The sequence below is a fragment of the Nicotiana tabacum genome, chromosome 11, assembly GCF_000715075.1.
Source record: "Nicotiana tabacum cultivar K326 chromosome 11, ASM71507v2, whole genome shotgun sequence".
Classification (NCBI taxonomy): domain Eukaryota; kingdom Viridiplantae; phylum Streptophyta; class Magnoliopsida; order Solanales; family Solanaceae; genus Nicotiana; species Nicotiana tabacum.
Genome location: NC_134090.1, coordinates 93,230,992 through 93,246,627, shown reverse-complemented (window position 1 = coordinate 93,246,627; position 15,636 = coordinate 93,230,992).

Sequence of the window (15,636 nt, the reverse complement as noted above, 5' to 3'; positions counted from 1 at the left end):
TGAACCACTTCAATGCCAGTATTCCAAAGCCTTTCTCAAACCTGGGTGTGTCAAAGGTTCCCTAAGGTTCTCTAAGGATCCCGGGCAGTGCTTACACCCAGATTTGCATAACCAGACATAAATGAGTGTAGTGTGGAAGGGCTAGCCCTTATGTGTCCAAGTTCAGAGGGAGCTCAAGGGTCCTAAGGCAAGGCTCACACAATAAGGGCAGAACCTAGATTCTAAGAATATAGTGGAAGTGCAGAACATAGTTTGAAAAAGAGATTTATTTTTTGAAAGTCCATTTTTGAAAGCAATTAGTATTAAAATTCAAAACTAACAGAATCAATAGTCATAAAAGGGTCAAGGGATTTTGGGGATACATTTGTCTATAAGCACGTGAACCCAGTAGGGGTCTAGTTTGGTCATGCATATCAATAGCTGATGTTGGCATAGCCACACACCAGTCAAAGGAACACAAACACATAGAGGGAATATGGGGTTTTGTGGTTCATAAGTCAGCAAGTACACAACAAGTGACTGATAGAGTACACACATAGGGAAGCATTAATTCAAGGGGAAAGGGAACACATTACAACATGCTAATAATGTAATTTGACTACAGAAACATGAGGAGAAGTAGGCAAAAGTGAAAGAAACTGAAGCAATTAAAGAAACATGTTGTTGTTGACGCTTTAAAAATTAACTAGGACATACCAGTAGAGAAGCAAAGAGCAGAAAGGAAAAGTAAGCAAGATTCTACAGTCTAGCCTTGGCATTCAACTGGCTTGACAAAGCAATAGCACAAGTAATAGTAAAGAAAGAGAGAGTTTTTGAGTGTAAGTGTGTGTTCTGAACTCAAATTGTTCGTGTGTTTGAAAAAGAGATGGTGGGTCTTTATAGTTTTGAAAACGAGTGAAGAATAAGGTAATAAGTAAAGTCTTAACACAAACATGGAAATAATCACAATCAGAATCAATTAACAAAAGTGATTCCCTTTAATTAAGGAATCATTGCTTAACGGATACTAACAGGTTTAATTAAGGAAAGAAATCAGTTTAGGATAGATTAATTCTTGCCATATAAGGGGGGCAGTAAAAGTATGAAGTAAATGACCGAGTCTAAGTATAAAATATGCTTAATTTTTGGGAAAAGGGTTCAGCAAGGTAAAACATCACAGTAATTAAAGGAGGGGAATAAATTAATTTAAACAAACGAGTAAAATTAGGGTTCATAAGAAAGCCTTTTGCAATTAGTCGCAACATTGAGGGAGTCAGAATCAATCAAGAAAGGGTCATGATTCTGCATCTCAACATATAATTAGCAAGGAATGAACAGGCATGCAGGGTCAAACATGTTGACAAAAAGAAGCAACACAAACATACAGTAGCAACAGGGGAAAGCTAGGATTCAGTAGTAAAATAAAATTATTCGAAGCACATTAGTCAAGTAGTCACATGGAACCAAAGTGTATAGAACCAAACTAACAGGTAAGAAAGTCAGAAACAAGTAAAGACATTCAAACTCGTAGTAATAAGTGAGGAAAAAATCATTTAAGAAATTAGGGCTTCAATAGTAGTCGAGTTTAGGAGATGATAAGAACTCAGAATCAGATAAGTCAAACAAGGAAAAGAACTCAATCGAACAAGTATACACTCAAACAAACAAGGATAGTTTCAGAAATCGGATAAGACCAAAAAAAAGACCTAGGGTTTTCAACATGCTGAATCAAGTAGAGGGAAAGCATAACCAAGTCATTTGAACATAGTAAAAATCATGAAACAACACCAGAAATCAGAGAAGAGCTCTTTTTAAAAGATTTAGGAGAAAACCCTAATTGTTGAAAAAATGAAGAGTCACTTTGAAAGAAAATCGAAGAGCCTTCGAGAAAACACTTAAGAAATTCATAACAAGCATAGATCTAAGATAGATATGAAAGAAAATTGAATGATCTTAAAGGTTAGGGTTTCGGAGAACCTAGAAAGTGAGAAAGATCTTGAAAGTTACCGATCTAACTAGAAAAGTCAAGGATCTTACTTGAACGGCCATGGATGGCCAGAGAAAGGCCATGAATAGAAGTTGAGCAAGGACTGGACCAGATTTCTTTGAGATCTGGCCTTGAAAATCACTCAAACGGGCCACTAGAGGATGTAGAAGGTTGGTATACATCTCAAACGGCCATGGGAGACCATGGATTAGGTGGGGATCGAGGTGGATTATGGGCGGCGGCGATTAGGGTTTATGTGAGGTTCCAGAGAGAATTGAGAGGAGAGGGATTCAAGGGCGGCGTTTGGTGAAAAGATGAATTGGGGTAAGGGGTCGTTTAGATTTATTTTAGGAAGTGTGAACGGTGGTCGTTGATCTGAATGATCAACAACCTAGATTAAAAGGGTAGGTGAGGGATTCGGGTTGGGTTGGTTAAATTGGGTTAGGGGTCGGGTTTTAATTGAAATTGGGCCGGGGAAATTGGGTTTGATTTTGGGTCAAATAAGGCTAAAATTTAAATACAAATGGGTTGTTATTTAGATAGCCAATTTTCCCTTTTTTAAATTATAAAAAATAGTAAATAAATTTCTAAAAATAAATTGAAAGTATTAAAATGATTTATAACACATAAATAACAATTTAAAAATATAGAGCTTAATTTTATGAATATAAAACACAATTAAACTTTAAAATGGCTACTATTGCAATTAACTTTAAGAATACTAAATAAAATTATAAGAATATGTAAAAATTACCTTACCAATATTTTGGCATAAATATAAAGATCCAATAAATGAATCAACAAAAATAATAATTTTGGACATAATTATTGGGATTTTATGAATTAAAAGGGGAAATAAATCGATTTAAAAACCTTACAAAATTATGAAAAAGATAATAAAACATTTGAACATGCTTATGTATGCACATTTTGAAGTTATTTTGGATATTGAAAATATATAGGGAAAAATTGGGTATCAACAATTGTTTCAAGCTCTTGATCTTGGCCCCGCTCTTTCAATAAGGATCTTCATTGCTTGCTTGCTCTTTTTGGGAATCAATTTTAGTTCTAAACCCCAGGGGTTTTGGCTTTTCCCAAACTTCACATGATGATTAACCCGTGTGGACTTGGCCTTTTCCGCCTTATTTTGCCTTTATGGGCATTTGACTTTGATCTCTTTTGTTTTCAAGAATTATTGACTTCGGAGCATCGTCCATCATGGCCAGCCGAGGTCGACTTGATGCACCTGCTGAGGCTGGGTGCTTTCTTGAATATTTGCTTTTTGTCAAAGAAAACCCTGTAAACCAATCTTTCCATCTTTTCTTTGTTTTAAATCCGGAACAGAATTAGACCGAAAGGGATTTAAAGAAAAATAAATAATGGATAGGATAATGAATTTAAACGAGGGGTATCCTTTCGGGGAAAGGAAAGAAGGACTTATCTGGAGTACATGCAGACTTCAATGAACATGACATGCTTCTTGGACTGGATACCCGATCTATATAAACCATCCAACTCTCATAAACCCATCATAACCCATACCTAAAAACCGAGAAACCTTGCCAGGACTCTATCAATACCAATGGCTGTAAGGGATCCCCTTTTGGATCAGTGGCGCCCTTTGCGGGTTTTCACCAACTGACCTCTCTTATTTCTCTTCTCATTGTCGCCTTATAGTGCTATTTGCGAGTTTTTCACTAACAAGACTCTCTTATTCTCACTTTCTCTACTTATCATCACCTTATGGTGCCCGTGCGGGTTTTCACCAATAAGACTATCTCATTTTATTTCTCTCATTTGATTGTATCAGATCCAAGTAACCATGTCTTCCAATTCTGAGCATCTTTACCGATTTATCGGAAGGACTTGAACAGGATTTGGGGTAAAAAGAATTTGGATTGAATTACAACTTTGGAACCTTTCAGGCGAACCATCGCCGAACCATTATAACTTTTTCCCAAGTTTCAACTTTTGGGGGAATTGGATTTTTGTTTTGCTGTGACTGAACTCCAGAGAGAGGCTGGCTACGTATCCTTTAGGAATCAAGTCAAACGTAGTTCAAGGAAACTTTGTTTTTTTTGGTTATACATATTTTCGAGTTCTAAAGAGGGTAATCAAAGAAAAGTAACTGGCTCAAAAGGTTTGCAAAGGGTTGACAGTGTTTGGGTAGTGAGAATGAAAGTCTTCGCTATCCTAATTTGAAAATATTAGTAATGCAAAAGGGTTAAACATAATACCTTTTGACCACGTCCGCATTGGCACATGTTTCGGGGTTACTTCCTTCAATGTCTCCCAAGTACAATGCCCCTTTTGGAAACGGTTTTCTTATAATATACTGACCTTTCCAATTTGGAGTGAACTTTCCTTTTGCTTCATCATGATGCGGGAGAATACGCCTTAGAACTAACTACCCCACTTCAAAGTTTCTAGGCCGCACTTTCTTGTTGTAGGCACGGGTCATTCTTTATTAATACAACTGCCCATGGTAGACTGCGGCCATCCGTTTTTCATCAATCATGTTCTAGACGGGTCTTGACCCATTCATTTTCCTCAATCTCAGCTTCAACAATTATTCGAAGAGATGGAATTTCAACTTCTGTAGGTATTACGACTTTAGTGCCATAAACCAATATATAGGGTGTTGCCCCAACTGATGTGCACACGGTTGTGCGGTATCCAAATAATGCAAAAGGCAGCTTTTCATGCTATTTTCTGGAACTTTGAATCATATTCCTGAGGATCTTCTTGATATTTTTGTTTGCCGCTTCAACAACACCATTAGTTTTAGGCCGATAAGGGGTAGAATTACGATGCGTGATCTTAAATTATTCGCATACCTCCCTCATCAAATGATTGTTCAAGTTTGCCGCATTGTCCATAATGATAGTCTTAGGAATACCAAAACGACAGGTAATGTTGGAATGCACAAAGTCCACCACTACTTTCTTGGTGACGGCTTTGAAAGTGATTGTTTCAACCCACTTTGTGAAATAATCAATGGCAACTAAAATGAATCTGTGTCTATTTGAAGTTTTCGGCTCGATTGGCCCAATGACATCCATACACCAAGCAACGAACGGCCAAGGTGCTGACATAGGATGCAATTATGAAGGTGGTGCATGAATCAGGTCACCACGTACCTGACACTGATGACACTTTCGGATAATACTGAAGCAATCCTTTTCCATGGTCATCCAGTAATAACCTGCCCAAAAGATTTTCTTTGCAAGGACGTATCCGTTCATATGGGGTATACATACTCCCGCATGCACTTCATTCATGATTTTTCCAGCCTCTTGGGCATCCACGCATCTTAAAAGGTTCAGGTCTGGATTTTTTTTGTACAAGACCTCTCCGCTCAAGAAGAAACTGCTGGCGAGCCTTCTAATGGTTCTTTTTGGTCTCCACTGGCTTGCTCAAGATATTCTTTTATTTTCAAGAATCTTTTGATATCATGATACCATGGCTAAATATCTCGTTCTATTTCAACTGTATTGGAATAACCATGTCTTTTTCGGATTTGGATTTCCAGCGGGTCGATGTGGACATTGCCTGGATAGGGCAGCATTGAGGCCAAAGTAGCTAGTACATCGACTAACTTATTGTGGAACCGAGGGATATACCTGAACTCGATAGATTTAAATCGTTTGCTAAGATCTTTTACATGTTTCCTTCATGTTATAAGCTTGATATCTCGAGTTTCCCATTCACCTTGAGCTTGTCGAATAATCAGGTAAGAATCTCCCATAATTAACAATTCTTCCACATCCAAATCAACTTCCATGTTCATGCCCATAATGCAAGATTCATACTCGGCGGTGTGGTTTGTACAGAAGAAACAAAGCCGGACTGTGGCCGGATAGTGCTGAATAGTGGGCGAAATCAAAAATACCCTAATCCCGACACCTTTTGCATTTACAACTCTGTCAAAGAATATTTTCCAAGCATTGGTGCCTTTCGGAATTACCTCAACTGAATTTACTTCCTCGTCTGGAAAGTAAGTACTTAAAGGCTGATATTCATCATCAACGGGATTCTCAGCTAGGTGATCTGCCAAAGCTTGAGCTTTCATCTTCGTGCGGGTGACATAGACAATGTCAAACTCTGTGAGCAGGATTTGCCATTTTGCTAGCCTTCCTGTGAACAAATACAACAGGATTTGCTTAAATCAACAAATGCATTCAAGAAGAGCCTAAATTGGTTTATTTGATTTAACAACTTCACATTAAGATAAGTGAACAAAATTGCACATTAGCATAGTTAATGAGCTAACATAGCATGTATATCAACTTAGAATCATGCAAAACATATCAGACAGAATGGAAATGGACAGTTACATTATTACAGGAATCAAGAAAACATGAAAAAAACCATAAACATATATTAACATGCTTATGCAGTATTTCCAAATTCAAAAGGGTTGTAAGGAGGTGATCTCACGCACCTTCTATGAGAGATAATAAAGGCCAAACGAAGGCAGAAAACCAGAAATGAATTCAGCAAGACAACAAATCAAACAGGTACAATAGCAATGAATGATCCCAGAATAAGTTTCAAAACTCAACCCAAATTCATCTTCAAGAAGAAGCAGAAATAGAGAGAAAACGGAACTTCTTAGGGATTTTCTTTTTAGGAATATTTTTCTCATGACGGAACTATAGAGTGTACAAAAACAGCATAAAAAGGAATATTTTACCCTAAATTCCTAAAATGTCAGATAGTACAACATCTTTTAACAGTTGTCTATCCTTTTTTAACTCAATTTGAGCATTTTCATGCTAAAAATGGGTACAACTATTCAATGCTAGAACATTCTGATATTTTTCTCAATGTAAATTCACAATTTTAACCTCTGAAGTTCTGCTTATTGCAATTTTAAACATAACTTGACCTAATTTCAATGTTTGATTACAGATTAAACCCTTCTAGAACCTCCTATAACCATCTAGACTTGGATTCCCTGAATTGTTTCTCAATTAGGCTCTTGAAACCTTGTTATCACCTTTTCCATTCTTTAAATCAATTAAAACTTAAAAAAACTAGAACTTAATCAAAGCGGTGTAGCTAAAGCAAAAATCCTAATTTAAACCTAAGCTAACCATTGAAGCAAGGCATTTTTCTAATTAAACCTCAAACAAAACTGAATTCAAAACAAACAAAACATAAAAGAGAAACAGCAACAAATAAAAACCTAGAATAATTATGTAATAAAAAACCTAATAGTTAACCCTAATTAATCTAAACTTGATGCAATTAAACAAAATATGTAATCAAACTAACATACAGATAATTAAATTAATCACAAAGTTCATCATATTCCCACAATATTCAGAATTAATCTAACAGTGAATTCAACTCACTAATTAATCTAAATACACGGTCAAACACATGCACAATCAGAGAAAAATAGAAAGAAAAGAGGAAATGTTGGCCTAAGAGGAGCCTGGCAAATCCGAGAAGCTTCGAGATAGATCGAAAATAACGTTAGTCAATCGTTCTTGTTGAGAATGATCAACTAACGTAGGTTTTAATCCAAATTGAGTCTTGAAACTCGAACGAAAAACATAAAAAATCGAAAAGAGGTTGGGCTAGGGTTTCTATTTTTTTTAGATTTGGGATTCGAGGAAATTGACAAGGAGTTTAGGGGAATTAGTGGTAGGGTAGTGGGGACAGAAGGCTAAGGGTTGTTTAGTATGATTTTGGGGGCTTTTTCAGGCGGCTTAGAGTTTGGGTAAGATCTCATATTTGAGATTGGTGGAAATTGATGAGGTTTTTGGTGGAAATGTTGATGAATTAAGTTTTGAGGGAGTATGGGAGTGCAGGGTGTGAATTTGAGGTGATTTGGAGGTGCTCCGCCGCCGTAGGGCGATTTCTGGGCGGCGGAGAAGGGCGGGGACGACGAGGGGTGAAAGGGCGGTTAGGGTTTGATCTCTGGTGTTGGGAAATGAAGAGTGAAGTGATTTTAGGATTCGGAGGGAGTCTTCAGACAGTTAAAAGGAAATAGGATGGAGTTGCAAGCCGTTGGATTAAAAGAATCCAACGTTTGGGATTAAAGATGATGGATACGACGTCGTTTTGGGTTATTGGGGATTGGACCAGGTGTGGGGAAGTCTGGGCTTTGGGCGTGATTGGGTTAAAATGCAATTGGGCCACAGATTTTTGTTTTTTGGGTGGACCAATAATTCAAAAATCAAATTAAAACTTTCCCATTTTTCTTTTTTTCTTTGTTTTCCCTTTTTTTCTTTTTTTCTTCTTTTCTTTAATTTTAAAACCATAACTAAATTAATTAAAGTCCTAAATTAAATCCTAAAGTAATTTAATCTGTAAAATCAGACTAATTATCTATTTATAATATTTACAAAATTAATTAATCCTAAATTGATGAAGAGAAAATTACTAATCTAATATTAAAAGCTAAAAATGTAAATGGACAATATTTTTTGTGATTTTTCATTTTAATAAATTAATTAATTAACCAATTAATCTTAAAATTTGAACACAATATCTAATATGCAATGCATGAAAATTTTGATATTTTTTGGGGTATTTTTTATGATTCTACCAAAATTAAACGTGCACAAAATGCAAACAATTAATAAAATCAAACAAAAATCCTACAAAATTGAAACAATTTGGAAAAAATCTATTTCTTTAATTTTGTAGGAGTATTTCTAGTAGGGCAAAAATCACATGCTCACACCAACTTTCGGCGAAAAGAGCAAAATCATCATAGGGACCTCCGAATTAAAATTCGAGCATACGCATAAATGCAAAATTACCATACGAAACTATTGGAACCATCAAAATACTGTTACGAGATCGTTTTCATAAAAGTCAAACATTAGTCAACACCTCAACCCTAAGCCTCCAAACTAGAAACTAAGTGTTCCAAATAAATCCAAAACCTCCTCAATGCCCAACCAACCATCCCCCCAAGTCACGTAACCAAAATCACACATGGTAAGCTTCGAATGAGAAAACGGGGCTAAAATACATGAAAACGACAGGTCGGACAATTCTAGTGCGCGTATTTCGAATTTTATAGGCGCAAACCTTCTAATATGGGTATTGAAATAAAATGTCTGACAACTTTGGGATGACACACAGCCTGTCTAACCTTTAAATCAAAAGCTCTGACAACTTTAAAATGGTACACATCCTGTATAACCTTCAAATTAAATGCTCTAATCATTTCGGATTGGTACACATCCCGTATAACTTCAAATCAAATGCTATGATCATTTCAGACTAGTACAAAGCATGTCTAACCTTTAAATAAATGCATTTGATCACATTGGATCGATACACAACCTGTCTAACCTTCAAATCAAATGTTCTGATCACTTCGGATCGATACACAACCCTTCTAACCTTCACATCAAATGCTCTGATTACTTTAGACCTGTACAAAGCATGTCTAACTTTCAAATCAAATACTCCGACAACCTCGATCATGCCCAAACCCTGGGAGGCATGGCTAGCACCCGGTGTCGTACTAGCCCGAGCGAACCACTCTATAACTCATGATCGTTCAATAAAAACTAGAACATACATAGGCCAACTTGGCTAAACTCATTCTTTCTATAACTATCATGGGTCAACATGGCCAAACTCGTAATGTATAAATGTAAATGGCCAAATGATGTATCAGAAACCATTGTACTCAAAACATGAATACACACGGGTCGCCAAAGCCTCTGGCATATTGTACATAATGAACTTGTGTCTACAAAGCCTCAAAGACTATTTGACATCAAAAGATGGTTGGGACAGGCCCCAGCCTACCCATAAGTCTGGAACAAAACTCTGACATGATGACTTATAGACTCGGATGTACTCCGAATGAAATAGAGTCTTACCGATTCTTTGTTGAATGTTAACCTTATCTATTATGAGGGCTCGTCAAACTGATTACCTACACCTGCAAGCATGAATGTTGCATCTACAACAAAAAGGATGTCAGTACAAATAGTGTACCAAGTATGTAAGGCAGAACTGAAACATAACAATAAGCCAACATCAATGAGAGAGATATAAAAATCAACCTGAACATCTGAAGTTCCACTGAGGGCTATGATATGCATACTAATTATACTTATATATTTAATGCCTCACTTTGGAACTATTATCCATATCGTTACATGACTGCCCAACATATCAATGGTAACTGTCTGATTGGTTGTAGCTCGATGGTAAATACATAACTTCCCAATCGGTGGTAAATAATGATAAATAACTGCCCAACCAGTGGTAACTGCCTGACCAACTGTATCCCGATGGTAAATGCATAACTATCCAACTTGTCATAGCTCAGTGGTAAATGCATAATTGCCCAACCGACGATAAATAATGATACATAAATGTCCAACGAATAGTAAATGAAGATGCATATAACATTGCATTATGAACATTAACATATTTATAGTATGCCTTAATAGTGACTTAGGAACATAATTAGACATGCCTTGAATAACATTTTACATGAATGAATAACGTAGACATCCTTAACTACTAAGAGTAGAACCATTTGTGAAATTACTTCACATTTACGTTTCGTTATTTGGATCATGCTAAAAGTAGAAAAGGTTTAGCCTTAACATACCTTTGTTGTTTACTTAACCTCATGGCATTGGTTCAACTTATTAGTACTTCAATCTACAAAAAATGATATAAAAGCATTTTTAAGCTTACAAAAGCTAGAATTCAACACAAATGAGCGACTAGCTCGTCTATGAGTATTTGGATAACACTTCCCCTTATTAATTTCCTTTCCTCAAATCAAACAATAATATCAACATGTCCAGAATGCTAACAAACATATTACATAAATATCCCACCTCATATCCATCGCAATACATCACCAAAATAGTCCACCCAATCTTACACAACAACCCAGTGCTACTTTGCACTTTTCCATCCCCAAATCTTAGGTAGAACAAGAATATACTTATTTAATGACAACCACAATACACTCAGTTATACATACTGATTTTTAAGCCACAACATAACATAAAAACAAACTCATAACAGTCCATAAACTACAGCAACTCAAAACTAATTTTCAGATTTTCACCTAATCAATTCTTACTCGCACGGCCTAGTGAAGGCACCAATAAGCTTAAACACAACATGTACAATACAATACTCACATGTTACAACCATATAATAGCATGAAAAAACTCCAAACAGTCCGTAACACCACAACTTCAACTCAATTTCCAGCCCCTACTTCGCAAGTTCTTCACCAAACAACCTAATTAGAACTTAGATAAACTAAAATGTATGAAAAAGAGAGGATTTTCTTACCTAGATAAGATCTTGTAGGTATGAAACAATGGTAGTATCTTTCCCTTGATTACCATTAACTTGCTTCACTTCATATCCTTCAATATTGGAGATTACCCTTTAAATTGAATTGAAAGAAGACGAAGATTGTTGACAACTTCTTGAGGGTTTGGAGTATATTAATTTGGGAGAGAATTTCGTGGCTCTCTTTATGTTTTTACTACTTGGATATTATGAGGATAGTGTGTTGATTCAGTTGGCCCTCTTGGCTAAGCTATGCATGTACATTTAGGTGGACTAATTTGGGCCTTCCCTTTTAGTAAGTAGGTGACACGCCTAATTGTCACCTGCTTTGTTATTTAATAGGTATCACATGATGCCCTTATTTACTTATACATGTACCTTGTCCTCGTTTAATATTCACAACATGTGATAAGTAGCTCATGCTAGTAGGATGAGTAAGCAAGTAGCTCAAGCAAGTATCCCGGTAAGCAAGCAACTCAATTTTATATATCCGTTATCTCATTTGTTTTCCAAATCTCATTCACCTTGACATACTTAAGACTTCAATAAACCTTCCTTAGCCTTATAGAAGGATTTTATATTTTTCATCTTACATTAGATAATCTTATAACGACAGTGACATCTGAAGTAAGGGGTGTAACATTCCCCTTCTACCCCTTAGAAACATTCGTCCCTAAATCTTAACTCTCAAATGCTTGTGAAAATAGGGTGTAACATCATTAAGTTACTTTATATACTTACAACGAGGATCTCATTTTTGAGCTTACATCAACTGACTTACGACGTACTTCTATGTACGAAAACATGGGGTGTAACATCATTCCCCTCTTTGGAACATTCATCCTCGAATGTGGGATGATGCGATTATTAGTCTCATAACCTACAGCTCTTACGAATACTTTAATATTGTCCTTGCCATCTAGTCAATTGTTTTATGAATAAATCCAACGACCAGGGCATTCCCCCCTTTAGTCCTCTTTCTCACACCACGACTTGTGGTCGAAATTCTTCTTATCTCGTAACCGTTGCTTCCTCCTATCGTACAACATGTATGACTTCGTCCTTGTATATGAGCCTCTGTGACTCTTCTCTCCTTTTTTCAATAGCTTTAAGCTAATATCTATTCCTCACCTTGTGAACATATACAGAACTACGACAAGTTGTCCCTCTGGGCATCTATAGGTGTATTGAAGTTCTTCACTCGGTACTTTGTTGAACTTAAGACTATTGCTATATTTTGTTTCACAACCTCGGTTATCTATCCTTATGGCTTTAATGCATCTAGGTAGGTCTTACTATACCATAACACTTACTTCAGTTTATTATTACCGAGGTTTGCTACCTAACTCTAGGTTACTCTCTCGCTACTTATCCTATATGTATAAATCTAACTCCTTTAATGATACCTCATCACCGTTCATCTTAAGAATGATAGCCTAATTTCATTTCATACTTTGTAACTTTTATCCATCTATTGTTTAATTTACCTTAATGTTGATATATAATCTACCATTGATAACTTGAAATGTCTTATATAATACATTGTCGCCAGGGCTCACATCTCATTGGGGAACATCTGAAGTTATTTGTCTGATCCACCTAGGGATGATACTATAATTCAATAATCATATTTCATAGTCTTATGAGGGTATTCTAATCCCGTGTACTTCATGAAATCCCTTCTTGTTGAGTCATTACTTCAATCGAAGGCTATATCATAAATATCATCCTTTTATCGTTTATCACACTCACACTCATATTCTTCTACCAGGGTAGCATCCATATCTTCTAAATGCTACTAGTCTTAAACTCCTTTGACTTCATTCATATTATACTGAGCTTTCTATAACTTACGAAAACCATCAGCTCTCTCTGATGGGCTTAATCTGAGGTCTTACCTATTCTCGTCACCTTCTCACTCACATTTTCTTATCCTTACTCCGGTATACCAAAAACCTTGTTTGTCTACCATTCTTTAGCTTGCAACTTACACATATCTATTCATACTACTTGCAACCTTCATTTAACTTGCTAGCACCACAAATTTTCTGAACTCCTCATTCTTAGCCTACAACTTATGCTATTCTAAACTCCTCAATCTTAGCCGGCTGAAAGCCAAGGCTACCTAGGTTCTATTGTTGGCCTCCCTAGTGCGAGCACTACTCAGGGTCCAATTGAGACCCTTGTGAACTCTTGATACACTAGGGCTTGGTCTTTAGTCACTCCTCAATCTCAAAACCGTTCCTATTCATTGTACTTCCCCCTATTATGTGTTTTGTACCTGAATTTGCTGATTTAAATGGTGCAACACTTGCTGCTATGGTTGAGTAAATTGGTTCTGGACTCCTCTATGGATCCCTGATTCATATATTAAATGTGGCTCTTTGTTGAAGGCCTAGGTATGTTGTGTAAGAGTTATTGAATGCCCAAGCAATGTTGGGTATTTTTATTTAGGCTTGTTGTAGGCCTATTATCACTATTACGTAACATTTGTACTTTTTACTCATTATTGGGCATGTAATAACCTTTTGTATAAACAATTGGGGTGTTAGTAAAAAGGGAATGGGTAGAATTTGATATCTACATGCAATGGGTAGATAACATGCCTATATGAATTGATAATGTTGCTATATGTTTTATTTGATTACATGAGCACTGTACAGATCATGACATTAGGAAAAGTGCGCACAAACCACTTGTTTAACATTAATCATGAGTTCAGATGTTGTGTATACTACTACGTGTTTATAGGCATCATGCGAATAGGAAGTGAGTACTCTGGATGACTACTTTCAAATGCAGTAGAGACCTGCCTATAGGAACAAACTGCAACGAACTTTCTTGCAATTCACTTCAGTTATTCACTAGAAATCATGCCTATAGGATTTTGATCACTCCATTCGCTATCAAATCGCATTGATCACTAAAAATCTTGTTTATAGGACTAAGTATAAATAAAGCGAGTTCTAATCATCAACTGTTAGAGATCCTGCATATAGGAAACAATTGTTTATTAATTGGTTAACATTAGACTACTCAAACATTGTTTCTGAGCGTTACTATTATCAAAATCTGGATGATTCTGGGACTCTTCCCGGCAGATTCTGTTATACCTAATTGCGTAGATCACCTAGGCATTACATATGGGATTGGTAACTTAAAATTGTTAATAATTAGCTTGTAATCCTGCATAATTCTGCTTATAAGCAATATCCTGCATCTGAAATTTACCTGCATACTTTGATCACCTAGAAAGTATGAACATAGGTTTAAGATTATGGATTCTGCCAATTCCTAATTGATATATGTGATTGTGTGCACTTGATGCTTAAGTGTGGATGTCAATGTAAGCCTTTAATTGCATCTATGTGAAGTCTTTGGATGTTTTGATTGTCGCCTAGCTTTTACATTTTTGAGCAGCCTTGAGAAGGTCTAGAACCATCCAAATAGAGGTCCAAAACCTCCTGGACCACGGGTAATGCACGCATAGGGAACGACTTAGAATTGAATTAGAGCGTTTTTAGGTAAACAACTTTAACATAGTAATCGGGTAGCAAGAGATGATAGTCTGTGCCCACTGAATAATATGAGTAACACCCCATTTTGAGGGAGTTATGTAATATTATTTATGTTGCAAGGGGTGATCCTTTAGGCTAAAAAACTTAAGATCCCCCCCCCCTTTCTTTCTTTTCTATTAGAATCAAAACAATTGTACCCATTTGTTCAAAATCTTTTTATAATAAAATTCTCAAATTTTGTGCTCTATTCATTTATTTGACTAATCCATATAATTTAAGTTTCGGTCGGGACCCACAAATGTGGACCTCGAGAAGTGTCTAATACCATCTCCTTGAAGTAACTTGAGCCCTTACCCGATCCTTGGTGATGTAAACTAGTTGAACCAGAGTCATTTACAAATAGGTGCCCTAACACACCTTAATAGCTGAACTGTCCGCTCCAACTTCCCATTAGTCTGCGGATGAAATGTTGTGCTGAGCTCTACACGGGTCCCCAAATCACTCTATATGGCTCTCCAGAAATGCAAAGTGAAATGAGGGCCGCTGTCTAATATGATGGAAATAGGTACATCGTGCAATCGAACTCTCTCCCAAATATAAATCTGAGCCAACTTCTCTAAAGTATAGGTAATCGCAACCGGAATGAAGTGTGTCGACTTGGTCAATTTGTCGACAATGACCCAAACTGCATCAAACTTCCACAAGGCCCACGACATTCCAGCCACAAAGTCCATAGTAATACGCTCCCATTTCCACTCAAGTATAGTCATCTGTTGAAGTAGGGCACCTGGCATCTAGTGCTCATATTTGACCTGCTTGCAATTTAGGCACCTAGCTACATAC